This window comes from Diabrotica undecimpunctata, chromosome 2 (genome assembly GCF_040954645.1).
Source record: "Diabrotica undecimpunctata isolate CICGRU chromosome 2, icDiaUnde3, whole genome shotgun sequence".
Classification (NCBI taxonomy): domain Eukaryota; kingdom Metazoa; phylum Arthropoda; class Insecta; order Coleoptera; family Chrysomelidae; genus Diabrotica; species Diabrotica undecimpunctata.
In genome coordinates, this window is record NC_092804.1 from 181,546,984 (window position 1) to 181,567,783 (window position 20,800).

General features: G+C 33.4%; 1 protein-coding gene across 5 annotated transcripts in view; it reads right to left on the reverse strand.

Annotated features, from left to right (window-relative positions):
- The window catches only part of LOC140435296 (furin-like protease 2), a 1,428,549-nt gene that overhangs the window by 1,038,930 nt on the left and 368,819 nt on the right, over positions 1-20,800 (reverse strand). The window lies entirely within an intron of this gene.

The window sequence follows — 20,800 nt, forward strand, 5'->3', positions numbered from 1 at the left end:
GAATGGGTAGATTATAGATTGGTTGTGTCATTAATTTAACATTTAAGAAGGTTAACATCCTTTGTATAATGATCGGTTAATCGACAAGCGGTTCTGACATACATGGAAAGTCCTGTTAATAGACAAACCATACAAATTTGGATATTTTGAAAAATATTACAATATCAGTAACCAATACAAATAAGGTAGTTTTAAGTTTATATAGAGTGAAAAAAATACAGTATCCGAAAATTTAAAATAATTTTTTAGTATATTACCAGATACAGTAAATTATTATTTAAAATCACTCAGAAACTATTATTTTTAATATAAAAATCTGTTTCTAAAAGTTTCTATTTTTCAATTTGCTTTAAAAATATTGACACATCCAAATAAGTGAAGCACTTTTTGAGTTACCTAGCTTTTTCTTCTTTGGCTATGAGATGACCTATCAACGCCCTCAGGTAACACAGTCATTATTTCCTTTATGTCCAATCTTTTGAAAATTATTGATACATTATTTCATTGGACTCATGTCCATGGTCAAAGGTTAGTTTGTAAATCTAACATCTAACTATTTCTGTGCTTTAAATAAAAAATTTTTGTGTACTGGATCTAACATTGAATGCTGTTGATATTTCAGTGAAATAAACTTGTATTGTTGCTTTTTCTATATCTTACTGCACGATTCTCTTTAGTTTGGTTTATATAGATTTTGTTTTGTCATTTGTCATGTATCAAACTTAATATAAAAGAAATATTGTCAATATAAAAATAACAAATTTAAGTATTTTTAAATAAATAAATGAGTTTTAAAAAGTCTATCACAATTCTTGTGGTCCATTGTACCACATACATCTCCTGGTAATGCCCTATTTTCTCTTTTCACTTTAAAGACTGAACATTCTATATTAATATGCTTTACAGATTTGTCTATCGCACAGGGGGAAATCATTTTTGTTCCAAGGCATAATCCTGTTTCTATGAGCTGTCGACTTTTAAAGTCTATCAGTAGGGTGCTAACCTGGCTGTAGACCCCCTCTTCGTTTATCCGGGCTTGGGACCGGCAACAGTTCTGTAGAGCTATTCAATCCAGCCAACCAAACTGTAGGGGGAGATATTCATTGCGCCCCATGCTCTTCAAATTGATCATGGCATGATCAAGTTAAAATAATTTTATTTTCTTGAAAATAAATATGGTGCACAAGTAGGATTTGATCTCTAACTTTATAAAATGCAAAAATTAAATGATAAGCATTCTACGGTTACGCGGCATATACATAAGTAAATATCTTAAGTTGCATTTGTTGTCCCACTCTTTTAGATTTTAGAAACATTAATAGGGCTAACATGGGCGCTCCCTAGTGGAACAATAAGGATCTAAAATCTTGTTAAACTTCTTCTTCTTCTCTATAGCGTATATACAACTTCTGTCGATACTAAAAAATGACAGTGAAAGATCCTTTAATATGCGTCTATATTCTTTGGTATGATAGATAAGTGTGCCGAGATCGCTAGATACTTATCTCGCTGCTTCAAATTTTTAATATTTAATGCCAACATAAATTGTGGAATTTCTCAACCACCATGAAAAATGTTAAACGTCGGTAGTGTAGAAAATATTCGTGTTTACACAAAAGCAAAATTAAAAAAGTCCGCATGTCGACTAGAAAGAATCCACCATTGTTTCCTTTACCAGCGTCATTTCTATTGTACTTGGGTATTTTCTTTATGCGCCGAATTTCTGGAAATATAAATTGGTGTAATTAAATGCAATTTTATGAATTACAAGTGAGCAAAACGTCTGGGGTTTTAATTAACGGAAGAAAAATGCCTTGCGTTGGCAGAAACACCATTTGTAGCTACAATTTCGCGTTTTTTGTGCCGAAAAGCTCGTTTATATAAATGTACATTGGCAAGTTGAAAAGAGTAGAAATGGAGGTTTTGATGCTTTGAGCGTGTTTACAAAGTGTTTTCAATTAGTTGGAGATAACTAATTATTTTGGTATTTTACAGTTTTATTTACCACTTAAATGTATTATTTATTAGTATACTACACAATATTGTCACCCCCATTTAAAGCAAAGGTTATGTGGGTCGAAATGCAAAATCAATATTTACTTCTAATATGAAATAAAATATCTAATATCCAAATGAAAACACATTAGAATATAATTTTTTATTATATTAAACTAACATAGAAAAAATACATACAAATATGTACAATATAATAATGTAAACTCTAATTTCACTATTTGGGAGAGTGAGTCATCGTTTGAAGGCGTAGAAGTGGGGAAGACGTATGAAAATCCAGTGGCGTTCACTCACTTTTATTTCAACTTTAATTATATTATATTGTTTAAATATTATTGTTCAAAATAGGCCACAATATATTTATCTGCAGGTTTTTACTGAAGTTTCAATCTCTATATCCAAAGACCGTTTTCAAAGATATAAATTATAGTTATATTTATTTTATTTGTTTATTATTATATATTTATATATTCTTATATTATTTTCTTTTTTTTCTTAACTTTAAAAACCGTCTCTGTACTAGAGATCGAAACGTCAGTAAAATAAACATGTAAATAGATGTATTGTGGCTTATTTCCAACATTCTTCCTAAAAATACGGAATGCCACAAGCAAAAAGCCACAGAAAAATAAATAATGCTATCATTTGTATATTTGAAAACGATCTCTTTATATAGAGATCGAAACGTCAGTAAATTAAACATTTAAATTAAATATATTGTTACTTATTTCCAACATTATTTCTAAATATACAGAACGGCAAGCAAAAAGCCATAGAAAAATAAATATTACTATCACTTGTATATTTGAAAACGATGTCTTTATATAGAGATCGAAAAATCAGTAAATTAAACCTATAAATAAATATTTTGTGGCTTATTCCATACAGTCTCCTAAAAATACAGAATGCCACAAACAAAAAGGTATAAAAAACAAGTAATTTTGCAGAAAGCTTACTGATGCCACCAGGCTGTCGCGGAAGTTACGCTAAAACGTCTTTTGACGTGACCCGTCCTTAAAGAGTTACACAATGAAATTTTTTTAAAACAAATTTTAAGACAGTTTCCACACCACCCGAGAGGTATGTCTTGTGGCGCGTCACTTTTTTTTTAAATGGGTGTTCGCCAAGAGCCATATTGTCCCATTAAATAAAATAAACAAAACACTTAAACAGTATAAAACAAAACAAAATAAAATCCTATAAAATAAAATAAAATTCTATAAAAACAAAATAAAAATAATTTTGGATGTAACAAAACATTGTACTATTCTATTTAAACACGAACATTATACACACTTACTATGTTCTTCTCGTTTTTTTTTGTTTTTGGTTTTTTTATGCTGATGCCTACTAAACTATTAGAAAATATTATTCGCTGTCTAAATCTGAAGATGCAGTGCTGCTATCGCTGTCATTATCTTCACCTGGTGTAATTACAATTGGCTCTAGTAAAACTTTAACATGAGTGTCAAGTTCCCACATACGATATTCTTCTTTAATTATGTGGCCTATACATTTAGCCCATTTCTCTGGAGTTACATGGAGGATTGCTTGAATCAAAAGTTCCTTAACTTCGTGTAATTTGAGCATCTTGTTATTGCGTGCTACTTTTCCTTTCACTTGCGCCCAGATAAGTTCAATGGGATTAAGTTCGCAATGATAAGGTGGTAGACGTAGAACTTTGACACCATAATCTTTTGCAGTTTCATCCACAACATTGTTCTGAAGCTATTTTCTTGTGGCATTTTAAATTAATTACTATTTAAATGGGAATAAGCCACAATTAAAGGTTAAAATACGTTTATTGACCTTTCAATTTCAATTTTGAGAACGATTTCCGAAGTGGAAATAGCTTCAGAACAATATTAGTCTTAATTCAGGTTGTCTTTTTAGCAGCTTAGATCTTAATATTGATAATAGAGAGATAATGCCCTATCTCTTGCAGCTATCATTATTGCATATTCTAAAGGCAAATTAGATATCAAAGAATATTTAAATTACGTAAGAGATAAAAAATCAACTTCTGGTTTTTTCTTTGATAAAAACTAATTTTTTTTCTACAATCTTCGAGTCGGTATTACATATTTTGACGTGTAATAACGTAGTAAAAATTATCTGTATACGTATTTTGAGTTTAAATATTTATTTTCTATCAGCGTTTGTCAGTCAGATGCGTCTATAGACAAAAACAGGTTTCTGCAAGCTAGAACTTTAAAAAGATTTTGAGGTTTGTTTATATTTTGGAGTATAAACATGTCTGCTTTAACATGCTATGAAAATAAAAACCGCCATACGACATCAGATAGGAAGGAACCTTCGTTGGTAAAAGAAGTGGAGAACATAGAAAAAATAAGCTTGCGTACATGTCAGATAGTAATGAGAGAATGTGGGAAACAGAAAATCATCCCAGTAGTGAGAGTAAGAAAGAAAATAATTCTAGTAAATATGCAGTTACATTACATCCTGTAGAACTCTCTTTAAAAGTTCTTTCGAAAAACAGCAAAATACGTAGGCTGCTCAATCCTATATCAACGCGGTTTTCTACGATAAAAATTATAAAAATAATACCGCAAAAGTTTTCTCAGATAAACAAACCTAATTATAACTATGTCAACATTGAAGTGTAGCCTGTTGTTGGTGTAACATACACAATGAAACAAACTTCTCAGAAATAGGCTCACGACTAATACACTTTGTGGTGATGGTTAAATGACCTTGGCTCTCTAATAAAATGCAAGACGTAATAGCCTTCATTTTTAAAGTCTATAACTTGGGTTTTCTCTGTATCAATTGTATCTCTGCCCCCTGTGTGTGTTCAGCTCTTTTGTAGCTAGAGTCATCTACTTCAAATTCTTTTATAAGAAAAGGTAATTACTTAGCTAACATAATAAGTGCATTAGCAATCAAATTGAATACCGTATTCTTCACTACTCATTTTTTTAGAATAACCTTCTTTTCGGCAAAACTCCTCGGAGATTTAATGCCTCGAATATGGAGTTCATAATCTAGTTAATTGTTTTAAAGGTAAACTAAAATTTATGATTCCATAATCGAATAATAAAGTTTAAAAAATTTGTAAACTTGGGTTTGGAAATTAATTATAATAAAACGCAATAACTAGTCATTGAAAATATCGCAGAAGACCTGGAGGTGAATGGAAACTTAACAAAACAGACAAATAAAAATAAAAACTTGGGGATAACTTTAACAAATACATCATCAGATGAAACAGATATCTCTCCAATGGCTTTACAGCCCAAATTGAACCTTGGTCTCCTCCAAACTATGCCTCCAACATTTCCAGTTCCGCGCCGATCTTCTCCAGGTTTTCACGTTTGGCTAACAAGAAGCAGATATAATAAATAAAATAAACAAAAGAAACCCAATAGTATAATGATATATGGAAATAAAACGTGGACACTGAATTAGCATGAATTAACAAAATTATTAGTCTCAGGACGGAAGATCCTGTGGAAAACCTTGTAGAGACAAGATAACAGGAAAGTGGAGACGAAAACATAACCAGAAACCCCAAGCACTCTATGAAAAAGAAAACATAGTACGATATATTAAAGCAAATCAGATAAAAAAAGCAGGACATGTATTGATATCGAATGATGAAAGAATATTAAACGCAAACTTCTGGGTTTCCGATGGCAGAAGCTCCACCCAAGAAAAAAATGATAAGATGCAGTAACGAGTGATCTACGTAAGATTCGAGTGCAAGAGTGGAAGACTGCTGCAAAAGATTGGCAAGAGTGGAGGAAAATAGTAAACGTGGCTAAGACTCGCCTAGAGTTGTAAAGCCAAGAAAGAAGAAGAAAAATGACAATTACACTTAATTATAAGGAGTGACGATATTACAACTAAAACAGCAAAATTTTTACAACAATAAGCTGCTCAATGTATAGCTCAGAGAGGTAGCTGACAAATAAAAGAATCAAAAACAGAATAAATGAAATGGAAATGATGTTTTGGAGAAAAAACAGCAGATTAACATGTAACTAATTAAATAAGTAAAGTAGCTATTATCTGAAGCTTAACAATTTAAAATATGAAACGGTTTAACAAGAGCGGCACAAGCCAAGTTCACTGTCATAGTTAAGTGTCCGAAGGTAGGTGTTATAATCTAGTATAGTGCTTAAAATTGTGAAAACAAATGAGAAATAAGTTTTTCAAATAAAAAATTGATTATTGGTGTAAAAGAACACAAGATGATAATGAGATGCACTACATTTGTAGTTTAAAAAAATATATTTATTTTAGTATGTTATAAATAATTTACAAATTATAACTCAATGCCAAGTCTCTAATTCAACACTCTGTACCTATTCGTTACGTCTTAGTTATTGGCATCTCACCTTCAGTAAACTAAATAAATGAACAGGGTAGAGTGCACTTCAACATCTATCATTAAACTGGTGATAGCTGCAGCCGACAGTTCGTTGGCCCGTACCTTATGTAATTTATTTCCAGGTGAATTTTGTATACTGGTAGTAAATTATTATTTGGGACACAGGCAGGTTCAAAACCAGCTATTTTTAGGTTTTTACAGCACTTAAAATTTTAATAAGGAGTTGCTGAATTAACAAAACATACTTTTTTAACTATTTCCAAATAAATCATGTAATTTATATTTACCGAGATTTTTTATGTTTATCAGATATAACCATTCGGTAATAAGTGAAAACAGTAGTGTAAATAAATTTCAAACGAAGTATAGCATAATCTAAAAGAGAAGTGGAAAACTGATCTGATGAAATTTGAGTCAAATATTCAAGATGTATGAAAAATGCAAAGACAAAAGAAAATCTGGAAAATAATAAAATATTGGAATTTTACAATATTTTTCCAATACAAAAATGACAAAATGCACCAGAAAAAGGGTAAGACTTAAAAAAAGATGGATAATTATAGACAGTAGTTTTTCTTGATGCTTTGAAAATTATCCTTAGTGACAATTTACTATAAACATTTACTATGGAAGATTTTCTATAACTAAATAAAAAATTGTGAATAATTGGTTAATTACTTTGACTGTAGAGCATGTTTATAGGTTATTTCCAGTACCAATATTTTTTTTATATTCTATATGTTCCCGACAGGAAGGTATTAAAGCAATATGTCACACTAGATTTTCAAATTCTAGTGGATAAAGGTATTATGTCCAAAATCGCGGACGTAATACCTTTATCGACTCAAATGTTATTTTACTGAAATAATGGAAATGAGCCATTATTTAAGTTTAAAATAACTTTATTGACTCAATCCTTTTCTCTCCTGATGCCACCCAATATGTAGCTTCGTCGAATTTTATATTTTTTTTTATTATTAGAAAAAGATGTCGCATCCACCAAAAGGCTATTAGCGACGGAACAAAATATAAATAACAAAGTTAAACACCTACAGATTATACAAAATGATTATGAATCTAAGATAATTCACTATATTGTCACAGGAACAGTTTTGACCTAAAGCCTGTGGTAGAGCGAGTGGATCTTGTAGCGCTGTCTTTCTTGGTCATATTTACTACAAATTGTTAAAAAGTGTTCGACTGTTAATCGGGCGTTACACTAATCACATATAAATGGATTTTTCTTTGTGAAAAGGTAGAAGTGCGGTAATCTGGTATGTCCTAGACGTAAACGCGCAACCGCAATTTGTTCTCGTCTATTGCGCGGCGATGGAAACCACTGAGACACATTATTTTTGATTTTATTTAAATTGGAATTAGTTTGAGACCACTCATTTCGCCACAAACACAACACTTTTTAAAATAAGCTTTTAAGTCACTGGAAACACACTTGTCTATCGGCTCCGACAAATCACTTAAAATTGCCTCTCGTGCAATCCTGTCAGCTTCTTCATTTCCTGTTATTCCGACGTGCGAGGGAACCTCACACCTGAGAGTTAGATGATACTGAACGATTGTCTACAGAAGAGTCACTATCTAAGTCAGAAATCTCTTTCCCTAAGTGGTTGTGTAGTTTCTTTTGAAGTTTTGTAAACTTGCTTTTTGTAGATCTATCATTTGCATATTGATAGCTGCTTTGTAAAAGATGGAGTAAACCAGCCATATCAGTTGTAAATTCTTTTACGACGCTAATAGTGTCGGGGGAGCCTTGGACATTATCAATCAGTAAGGACAATTGGTGGAAATTTAAAACGAATGGTGGGGTATGATTATCAATGAAATTTTCAAGAGTTTCCCGTGTAGATTGGACTACGTGATGAGCGTGGTTTTTTTGGTTTAGAGAGTTTGGGTTTTGCAAATAGATTTTCTGATGAACTTGCTGAATCTGAAGGAGGAGTGTCGATCTCACCAATACTGCGTTTTATGGAAGAACTTGCGTTTTCGCAATTACTATTAGAGTTTTCACTTAGATGATGTGGCTTTATTACATTTGGAAGTACTGGAGCAAACTCATTGGTAGTGACAGAAGTCGAGCTTGTAGTTTTATTTGTAAGATTGGTTGAAATGGTTGTTTCAAAAAATTGTGGTGATGTATCAGCTTTATTAGAATTTTCTGCAGTTGTATCTAATGGAAAAGGAGCTGATAGATTGGAAAATATTGCTTCCGAAGTTTGTGAAAACGGTATTGCCGCTGAAGGAGGTTAATTAAAAGTGTTGCTATGAGTAGGAGTATTAGTAGTTTCTTTGTCGTGGGATTTGTAGGTGTAGGTGATATGCTCGGATTTGATAATGGATAACTTGATGACTGCTGGGTGTTTGGTACCTTGTGTAGTATACTTGTTGAAGCTGTTTGATTTGGTACTTCATTGTTTGACTCAATATGAGTTGATTCCGTTACTGAACTGGTTTTTCATTGGGATGATATGTGTCCTGCATTTTTGCAAATAAAGCAGGTGAGTGTACCTTGTGACAAAAATATGCGGTAAGGTGTTTGGTCGAAATTTATTAGAATAGAATCTGGAATTGGTGATGTTATAGGGCTTATATAAACTTGCCTCCGAAAGCTCAATATGTGACTATATTCGGAAAGAGTCGAGCTAATTTTCAGAAATGTTATTGGGGAAATAAGCTTTAAACCGATATTCTGTAATTCTTCAACTAATACTTGATGAGGAATTGACGGACAGACTCCAGACAAGACTAGTCTTTCTGCTGGAGAGACAAGTCTTCGTGCTGTTACAACTTCGCCGAGTACTTCTATAGAACCATGCTGTGTCATGAAGTTAACTACTACGGTTTTGTTTGCGAAATACATGCAGATTCTATTATGAGATAATCTAGATGAAAAAATAATATTTTTTGGGTTGATGATTGTACCCAAAGGAATGAGATAATCCTGCAGTTTAGCATTATCGATACAACTAAATACAATTGCTTGGTTCTTACTCGGAAAAGAATGTGAAGCGGCTGGAGCATAACTGTTTGTGATATTCGAACGTTGATTTACTGGACTGCTTAGATCGGAAGGTGTGTTTACATTGTGTGAAGTCATTTTAAGCTGCGGTGGCGAAGGCCTTACTCCGACTCTGGTAAATGAAAAACCAATCGCATGCTACTATAAGCTACTTATGGCAGCTAACCTCACAAAATGATTGTACGGTAGTGTATATTTATTATTTGACGTTTTCTTTTCACAATAATAAAATAATAATTACGTATAGATGACTTACGTAGTAGTATCTAGTAGATAGATACTTTAATTTTAAAAAAACTATTTAATAAAACCACTTGTTTTTATTAAAAACTAGAAGTACGATATCAGTACAACTTAACCGTACCTTGCCAGGGCCGGTCTCCGAATTTTATATTAATTTTGAAACTTTTTGTCCTTTGTGTCGTGTTGTGTCAATGTAGCAGTTAATGTTTATTACATTTACCATATATTGTTGGATAGACTAATTTTGACGAAATGTCCCTGCAGATGCTCTAGGAGCGAAAGTACTTGGGCAAGATTTAATTAATAAAACTGTGCTCAATATCTGCCTTTTATTTGATTAGAAATATATTTAGTGATCTCACCAGAGCTATAAAAGGGAGCTATATTAGATAATAATTTGATTATTATTAATTATCTCGTAATAGAATAATGATTAATTCGTTAAAAAACATTTTTTTAAAGTAAATTTTTGACTTTCGTTGGTATTTTCTTTTTAAGGTGTACAATTTTTGTTTTACAGATTTTGTTAATTTTTAAAAATTCATACTTTTCATACACATATATTTATCAAGTTAGGTATGTTTTTTCTTCTTTATTCACTTTGTGTTTTCTCACTATTCTTAATTTTTATATTTTTTTGTCGTTACTTATAGAGGGCCATGAAAAAAATTGTAATTGAAATAGACCATGAAATTAGCCTTCATTCTTCAGAAATTCTTTAACGAATTTAAAAGAATCATAAACATAATCTAACTTGCAGACACAACACATATTTAAATTATTTTAATTAATCTAAAATGCGTTTAAGCCCTTTTGCTAACTAACACCAGTTATTAATTATAAAATACCCAATTCAACCCTTTCTTACTTTAATGTCTCTTTACGCCCCTACATACTAATGTACTGTTCGCGTTTCTCAATCTTGAGTAGGAAGTAATTAGTCCGTGTTAATTATTTTTTAAATACTCAACGTTACAGTTCACTAAAAATAATCAGCAAGCACAAGAAACCTGTCACCTTAAAAGAGTAACTACTCGATCGCACAAGCTGTTTTCCGGCCCTAATGCAACTTGTTGAGCGCGAACAAAATTTTAATATTAAACGGGCGAAAAAACTTACCGCAGTAATAAAGTTGTAAAAAATTATGTTAAAATAGATCGTTAGGTTAGTTGTTAAAAAACAATTAATAGGATAAAAGTCTATTGAGCATCTGTGCATTGATAAAATAAAAACTAGAAGCAGTTTTTAGGAGTTTTATATAAACTGAAATTTGGTCTGGCCCATTTGAATTTTAACTTTATTTAAATGGTAATTATTTGCATTGTTTTTCATTTGGTAATTTTTAAGTTGCTTAAATCTTGTTTATTTTGTTCCATATATCTAATCGTTTATATTTATCACATATCTAAATTTAACTTTCCACCTTTTTTTTTTAAATGAAGTGGTTATACTTTTTTTAAGTAGCAGACCTGAGGATGACATAGTTATTCTGAAAACGTTCTATAATTTAGCCCAAAAGGTTTGTTTTCTTTCTGTTACCTTTTATAAAGGATTTTTCAATTAATTTTTAGCTATCAATATTTTCACCAACAATTATACAGGGTGGCGCACCGAAAACGAAACAGATGCATTTACTGGCAGATGATTCCTTTAAAAAAAAAACGCTTGGACCCGTCGATTTTGTTATTGAGAGGAAAACAAAATTGGCATAAAATCACATTAACATTTGCAGTCCCCTAAGCGGGGGTGGCACCATCCCTAAAATCTTAAATGGAAAGGGGGGTCGAATGATCCATCATTTAAAAGGTCTTTCAACTCCCTTTACAATGATGTAAAATTCATGTACTTCAATTCAGTAGTTTTGGAGATTTATTGATTTAAAGTTTAAATACATCATTGTAAGGGGAGATCAATACATAGCAGCAAAGTTGTTAAAAAATAAAGAATGAACTGACCTGTCAGCCGAGTAAATGTTGAAAATGACCACCATTACTTTCCATGCAATAATAAAGATTTTGCTGAAAACGTTGCCGGACATTTTGCAATATTTGAGGACAATTCTTTGTCGTAAATCTTCTAAAGATGTTGGCTGAGTAGCATAGATTTTGCTTTTTAAGTAACCGCACAAAAAGAAATCCAAAGGTGATAAATCTGGCGATCTTGGGGGCCATTCAACGGCACCTCTTCTACCAATCCATTGACCTGGAAAGGTCTGATCTAAATAATGCCGAACTCTTAATGCGTAATGTGGTGGGGCACCATCCTGTTGGAACATCAACATATTCTCAACGTATCGACCATCATTCTGATTTTCAATTATATCTGTTAGCGCAGGATCTATGGCATTTTGCAGTAATTCCAAATACATTTCACCAGTCAAATTTCCAGGTAAGAAAAAAGGACCAACCAAATGATCGCCAAAAATGCCAGCCCAAACATTTAATTTTTGTGGCTGCTGTGTGTGTACCTCATGGTAAATTCTGGGATTAGAGTCCGACCAATATCGACAATTATGACGATTTACTTCGCCATTTAAAAAAAAGGAACATTCGTCGGAAAAGCAAATGTTAAATAAAAATTGTTCATCGTTTGTAATTCGTTCACTCATAACTTCACAAAATTCTAATCGCATATCAAAATCGTCTTCATTAAGTTCTTGTACAAGGTGAATTTTATACGGATGAAAATTATGGGCCTTTAGAATCCGTTGGATAGTACGTCGACTAACACCACACGAAGTTTGCAATTTGCGGGTACTTAATGTAGGATCTACAATAACTTGCCCTAAAACCCCCACTTCTGTTGCTTCGTTGCTTATAGGATTTTCAATATTACGTTTTTTATTGGCGACTGATCCAGTTTCCCGAAATTTAGCTACAAGTTCTAGAACATATTTTCGGTGCACATTATTGTTCTCATGTCGCTCATTAAAAATTTGTGCTGTTCTATTAGCGCACTGTATATTTCCGAAAAATATTTCAATAATTTCAACCCTTTCTGCCGTGGAATATACCATGGTTAATTTATGTATAAAGCAATAAATGATATTTTAACAACAAAGATTGGTCAAATCAATCGCAAACTAATGTACTATTTCCTATTTAAAATAAGTACGTGGCATTCTCTACTTATCTTTCTTCAAGAAACAACTTTTTTTGTCACAAAGGACACTTCAATTGCTATTTTTATTATTAATAAACCATGGGCGTAGTAAATAAAAGCATTTACTTATCAAGAAAATGCTTTTACTCAAATTTCTTCTGAAAGAAGTACAAACTAATTTTATGTACCTATTAAAGTCTACTTTAAACTTTAAATCCATAAATCTCCAAAACTACTGAATTGAATACATGAATTTTACATCATTATAAAGGGAGTTAAAAGACCTTTCAAATAATGGATCATTCGACCCCCCTTTTCATTTAAAATTTTAGGGATGATGCCACCCCCGCTTAAGGGGCTGCAAATGTTAAAGTGATTTTATGCCAATTTTGTGTCCCCCTCGAAAACAAAATCGACGGGTCCGAGCGTTTTTTCAAAAAAGGAATCATCTGCCAGTAAATGCCTCTGTTTCGTTTTTGGTGCGCCACACTGTATAATAGTCAACATGGGAGGTATTTGGAAAAAATCATTCGTCAGGTCTTTTTTCTTATTACAATTAAATTAATGAATTTCTTGAGCGTCCTGCAAAATAAATGTGAAGATATTAAAAATTAATTCTACGTTTCCACAACGGCAAAATCTAAACCTCCATCAGCTCAGACCAATTTGCCCGAATATAACTACCGACCTACCTTGTAGCAGACTTGTTGCGCTCTTCCGACAAATTACAACAAACCGTAACCGTAACGCCAACCTATAACGTATAATTTACTAACAAACAAAACTACCTCACAGTCCAGAGCTAGAAGGCGCGGCAGACTCCCAACGACCGTGATAATCCGGCAAACTTCGCGGGCTCAACCATTCGATTCCAGTGTAAATTTCTACAGGAGTGGTTCGCAAGTTTTGGAAACTACAGTGCAACTTCTTGGAGTTGGTATGTGACAACCACTGGGCGTGAAAATTGTTGCTGACGCTGGTACAGATACAGTATCGATTCGAGGATGTTCGGCAGTAAACCATCGATGCGGGAATGTGGAAGACACATGGATGCATTAAAATTAGGTTTTGTATAAATGCAAATGTTGTTTGGACACTGAAATTAGGTGGACCGAGATTTTATCAAACTATCGTTGGAAATACAATATAAAATATAAAATAAACTACACTCGATTTTGTAATGAATGATAACAAAATTTTCTGGCAGACGATTACAACGGTCATGATCAGAAAAATATCAAAAACATTTCTGTCCTTTTTTATCTCAAGTAGACAAACCTTCAATACACATCTAATGAGCATTTGTAATCTGTTTATCTTGCCAAAATTCTTTGTTACTCATTTATGGGATTATATTATAATTGGTTGATGCCTTTTATTCGTTTTCCTATCGGTTTCCATTGTGGTATTTTCTTGGTTGAGTTTATATTTTCTTGTTTCTGTATATGTCCCAAACATGACAGTCTCTGACTTTCAATCCAAATGATAAATAATTATCTGCTTTGGTTTTATTGGATTATATCAATCACTTTAGCATTTCTTAACCCCCTTGTCTAGCTAGTCGTCCTAATTAGCAACACCAAAGTTTACTATTCCCGTATATATCTGGTAATCACCATCCCTATGCAGTAATAGATATTTGTATTGTAGACGTATACGACAATTCCCATATAGGCCCTCGGGGAATCATATGTTCCGTTTGAAGATTATTAATTATCAAGCCATTTCCGTTGCCCGCCGCCTTTGTCTTTGTAAACTTAATAATATTGTTCTTGTCTAGTCATCGCCGTATATCATAAAGTTACTTCCTACAGCAAGTTGCGCAACGATTTAAAGTTATGGAGGAAGATGGGGCTTATTTAGATGTAGAGTTAAATTTATGCGTTTTATACCTTTAGAGAACATATTGCAATGGACGAATATATCAATTCAAATATTTTTTTTTTTCGGTTTTCATTATTATATTTATTAATTTAAATTTTTACTAAAATTGTAATAAACAACGCAGGAAGTATAAGTCAAGCATATTTTTGACAGGAGTGGGAAAAAATGAAGTATAAAATAAATGTTCAATAGAATACGAAGATGTATTATAAAATTCCTACTCTTTTCTATTATTTATCACAATGATAATGTTTATATCTTTATATCAATAATCTTTATATCTTTCAAACAAATTATCTTGATCCGCCATCCATACCTCTACAGTTTCTACCACTTTTTTGTTAAAAGTGTAAGTTAGAACACATAGAAGTGTCAAATATTCACAGGATTACAAACATATGAACCAGTTTAAATACCTAGGAACTATATTAAAATAGACTCCACTATAAACATTTAAAAAAATATGAAGAAAACCAAGCTCATGCTAATTATCAAGAAAAATTTTCCAATAAAATCCTTTATAAAAAGGTATATAAAAAACCCAGTCGGGCTATGTTAAAAAGACAAAACGTTTTCGGAATAAGTATTCCATCATCAGTGTCAATATATTACATGAATGTATTACATGTAATATATTGACACTGATGATGGAATACTTATTCCGAAAACGTTTTGTCTTTTTAACATAGCCCGACTGGGTTTTTTATATACCTTTTTATAAAGGATTTTATTGGAAATTTTTTTATTATATGGTATACAGCCCACTACAGGAACTTAGTTTCCTTATGGACATCAAGAAAAAGATCTACGTCAACAAGTTTTCTTACATGAATAGTATATATTTGTCTTACATGAATATTTGTCTAGTATTCTGAGCACGGTGGATGCCTTGAATCTTACAGAATCTCAACGTGTGGTCAAGTTCACACTCCTCGAGATATAGAAACATCGGCATAGTGTTGACTCTTCGACGGCCGTTCACTCCGTTTCACCACCTCTCGCAAATTTATTGATTTATTATTTTATTTATTTCTAAAGAATGATTTTGACGAGGGAATGCCACTTGATCTGGGCCAACGATTGAGAAGTAATTTTAAGTCCACCTGGGGCTTTTATTTACTCTTAACTGTCGGTGGTCTAGTGGAAAGTTGTGTCACTTCGACACGATCTAAAATACCTTGAAGACAACCTGTCTTTCCCTATTTCAAAGATAGATGTCTATCTGGCAAGGGAGCGTTTTCTCCGAGCTGTTAGCTGGCTTTCGCGAGGTAATTATAAGTCCGTTACCAGACTTTTATTTACCTTGACAAAAGATAGACCAACCGCCAACAAACGCCAGTTTCTATACTTCTTGTTATCTTGAATAATATTTTAACCGCAAAGCTGCGTGTCTATTCAAACATCAAAGAACTTTTAGAATCGTCTTCGTTGCAAAGTCTTCTCAAATTGACATGTTCACTCAGGTAATAATAACACGCAGAATAGTGGAAAAGGGCACTCGGACAACGAGGTATAGCTGGGGTCAAGATATAGACCGACTTCATCCAGATCGGAAGATGCTCTACCTTTTTATGCATTTCTTGGTTGCAACTCCGCAGTGATCTTCCGTCGGAAGACCAATAAAAACGTAGTTAATGAAACTGTTTGTTATTGGCCGGCCAGAGTGACAATCTTCGCTGTGATTGGCCGCTCTGGCGACAGGCGTTTTTGTCGTTAGCTTCTTAGCAATCGTATTGTCTGTGGTTCGTGTTATGTGTCCAGTCCATCTAGGTCGCACTGTTTTAATGAACGTTACAAAACTATAAATTATGGAGATGCATGGAATGATTAATGAGGAAAAGGTAAAATGGGCCATATTGTGCTTCACCCCTTTTAAATAAACAGAGCCAGCCTGACGGCTATATCCAGCCCTACTACGGTGGGGACTAGATATCTTTCTTCGGCAATGGAAATATTGTGGCAATATTTCGTGGAAATCGTGGAAATATTCAGAGCTCCCTTGGCTCCTTCCGTCTTCATACCAAAACCAGGTAGGATGGACTACACCCTACCAAAGGCTTTCCGACCAATTAGCCTAACATCTTTTCTGTTAAAAACGATGGAAAGGCTATGCGAGAGACACATAAGTCATGAAGTTCTAGTCCATAACCCACTTCACCCAAATCAGCATGCATATGCTTCGGGAAGATCTACCGATTCTGCACTGAATCATGTAGTAGGAAGAATTGAAAGATCGCTGGATAATAAAGAATCCACCCTAGGTATATTCATAGAAATTGAGGGAGCGTTTGATAAAACCTTATTCCCAACCATTACCCAACAGCTCAACGTCAGGTATGTTCCCCTCGAAGTAAGAGAATGGATATTCAGTATGCTCTCTAATAAAGTAATAAGCATAAATATAGAAGACTTTTCTGTTAGCATGGTTACGAGGGGGTCTCCACAGGGAGGGGTGCTATCACCACTCCTCTGGAACATAGTTCTAGATACCCTGGTGGACCATCTCAGCAGCAACGGTTTCTACACAATAGCCTATGCAGACGATATTGCTGTCCTGCAAAGCGGTAAGTTTGAGAACACACTAAGTGAGAGTTGCTCTCCGACTAATAGAAACATGGTGCAAGGAACGCTCACTATCTATAAATCCTAAGAAAACAAAGATGGTCCTCTTTACCAGGAAAAGAAGAATCACGGGCTTAATACCCCCAGGGATTCTAAACTACAGTCTAAATTTTTCTGACGAGGGAAGTACCTTGGTATTACCCTTGATAGGAAGTTAACATGGAACTCACACTTACATGTTAGAGCTAAAAGAGCATATATTGCCTATGAGCAGTGTCGACAAACAGTCGGACGCCCTGGGTCCTTTCGTCCAGGGTGATTACCTGAGTCTAAACTGCTGTCATTAGGCCAATGCTAACTTACGGAGCTATTGCTTGGGTACCAAAAGTGCTACAGGCAACAGCGATTAACAAACTAAACCATATTCAGCGGATGGCTTGCATAAATGTAACATGTGCCATGAAAACAACACCAACTGCTGCAATAGAGTTGATCATTGGCATCACGCCTCTAGATATATATGTCAAAGATGTGGCGCTAATGACAATGATGCGATTGCGCTCAGCTGTTACAAAATCGAAACAAGACAGTATAGGGAGACAAACGTGGCAAATGCCTATTGCATATACACCGATGGCTCGAAAATGAAAGAAGTGTCAACATGCGGGATATACTCCACATCACTGAACCTAAAAATAAAGTGGGGTATGTGCAAAAATGCCAGCGGAGTTTAGACAGAGCTGACTGGTATCTTCATAGCTGCAAAGGAGATAACCCAAAAAGGTATAGCACGAAAAACTATAATGATCTGCACAGATAGCAAACAAGCGCTACTATCCTTGAATAGACCACGTGTCACACTAATTCAAGCTTGGGATGGTAATACCATCATCCTGAGGTGGGTTAAAAGACACAATAGGAATAAAGGCAACCGCATTGCTGATCAATTATCTAGGAAGGCGGCAGGCCTAAGACTCTTAGGACCTGGAGATCTTTTTGGTTGGTTAACTACAACATCAGTTGGTTTTTTAACTTCTTCTTCAGATTCCTTCCCCTATCGGAGGTTGAAAATCATCATCGCTATTTTAATTTTATTGGCCGCGCTTCTGAATTATTCTAATGAGCTGCAACCGAACCACTCTTTTAAATTTCTTAGCCAGGATATTTTGCGTCGTCCTGGGTTTCTCTTCCCTTGTATCTTTCCTTGCATAATTAACCTAAGTAATACGTACTTATTGCCTCTCAGTATATGGCCCAGATATTAAATCTTTCTAATTTTAATAGTTTTTATGACCTCACATTCTTTCTTCATTCATTGTAACACCTCTATATTAAAAAATCGGTAAGATAGTTTCGAAACAAATTCAGATTTCTGCTTTAATGTGGAGCCTTCTAAAAATTGCAAGGCATGGCCAGACGATGATAAAGATGTAATTTTTAGAAGGCTCCAGATTAAAGCAGAAATCTCAATTTGTTTTGAAACTATCTTACCGATTTTTCTATCAGATGTTATTGTTGCTTCCTAATAAGACAGAGAAGATTATTTTTCACGTTAAGAACGGCTATGAATAATTATTCTGATGAGACTCATTAAGTCGAAATACGTATCAATAGATACATAGACGCTTTGAACGTGAAATCGAATCTTTTCTGTCTTTTTCATTCAACCTCTATATTAGTTACTTTTTCAGTCCACGATATTCTGTGGATTTTCCTGTAGCACCACATCTGAAAGGAGTTTAATTTTTTAATTTCAGACTGTTTTATTGTCCACGGTTTTTTAACTGGTCATTGTCAACTAAGCAAACACCTCCGCACACTGGGGCTAGCAGACACACCTCTATGTAGGAAGTGTGAACGAGAAGACGAAACTGTAGAGCATGTTGTATGTGAATGCCCGGAGTTATCGTTAATACGAGAGTACGCGTTCAGCGAGTCCTGGCCCACACCTGCCCAATAAGAGAGATGTCTCTTGGTGACATCCTAGAAATGTCAGGATGGACAATGAGCTAAGGGTGACAGCTCCCAGTCGATAATTTTCTAGCATATGGTATTTGAGACAACCTTCCTATTTAGACTTTTAAGTAATTATTGCATTTAACTATTTATAAAAATATCTTTATTATTATTTATGCTTTTTTATTTTTTCTGCTTCCTCCAAAATATTATAAAACTCTTTCTTCAATTATATTAAACTTTCATTATAATCCCGAAGAGAAAAATGGCGTTAAACTTATATATTACAAAGATATTTCCATCCTTTGTACGTATCTGAATTTAACTTATTGTATTTGTTGAATTCACATGAGGACTTTTCGATCTCTTTCATATACAAGAAAATATGATATAAGTCAAGGAAATATGAAAAATTCTATATTGTAAATATGCGTTCTTTGTGTGACAATAGTCGGAACGACTTCCTCGAAGGATTTATTTTCTTTTCTCACCAAAAGAGAGTAAAGTATAATAATATCCAAAGAAAAATTAGATAAAAAAACGACTGAAACTGTTTAAAAGGTCATTTATTTATAGAATACTGTTTATTTTTACCGTTAATACTATTTTAATGGGAATAAGTATTTGGTCTTACATTTAGTTTACTCTCAATAAACACCAAATTCTAATTTGATATGTTCGTTATTTCAAAAACATAAACGATGTATCCTCGATATATTACTAACTTACTGGTACTCGTGTTTTCCTCTTTGAATATGTGTAACCAGATCCTACTGCATTCTGGCGAGGAATTTGCGACACAATTGGTCTCATTTAGCATAATTATTAGAGCCAGTTCTTTGATTTTTCTCTTTTTACCATCCGTTTCTTTTAGGACTATATTTGAATTATTCCATTGAACCCTATGTTCATTATCCCATGCGTGTTTACATATTTGAGATCTATCAAATTCTCTATTTTTAATTTAAGATTGATATTCAAAATAGCTTTAGAACAATATTTTTGACGTTAAAATGCAAATCTAAATACAATAGGATGGAATAACAAAACCTTATTGTTAAAATCCGTTAATCGAATAAAATACATAATTGGGCATATAATTGTCGGTAGGTCGTAGTTATCATCTATTGTAAGTTATAAACATTTACAGGTTAAAATGTTTGGAAAATATTTAGTGTTTACTGAAATGTTTAATGACTTATTTCATTGTATTTTATTACCTTTATGATTACTACTCCGATATTACATATATTTGTGTTTATTAAGATTGAAGTGCGGTATATTGAATGTGTGGGACGGAACTGTTCCAAATTCATTATTTTGAAAAATTCACTAAAAACAAACACTTTGAAGCTCTATAACTCAAAAACAAGTGATTTCTGAGTCTTGGGTCTCTGAAAACTTTTGATCCCCATGACCAAAGCTACATCTCTGCAAACTCTCAGCCAATTTAACTGAAACCACTTTTACATAGGAAAAATGCAAAGTACTTTATGCTTTAATAGGTTTCGAGTGTTTCGAGATTTTAGGGGAGACGTCACCACCTCCTGAGTTCAAAAACCCAACGATATTGTCAAAATATGAGTTAAAATATTGTGATTATTTTATGTATTGAATATATGGTTAAAACTTGTTTTTTGATACTCTTGTGT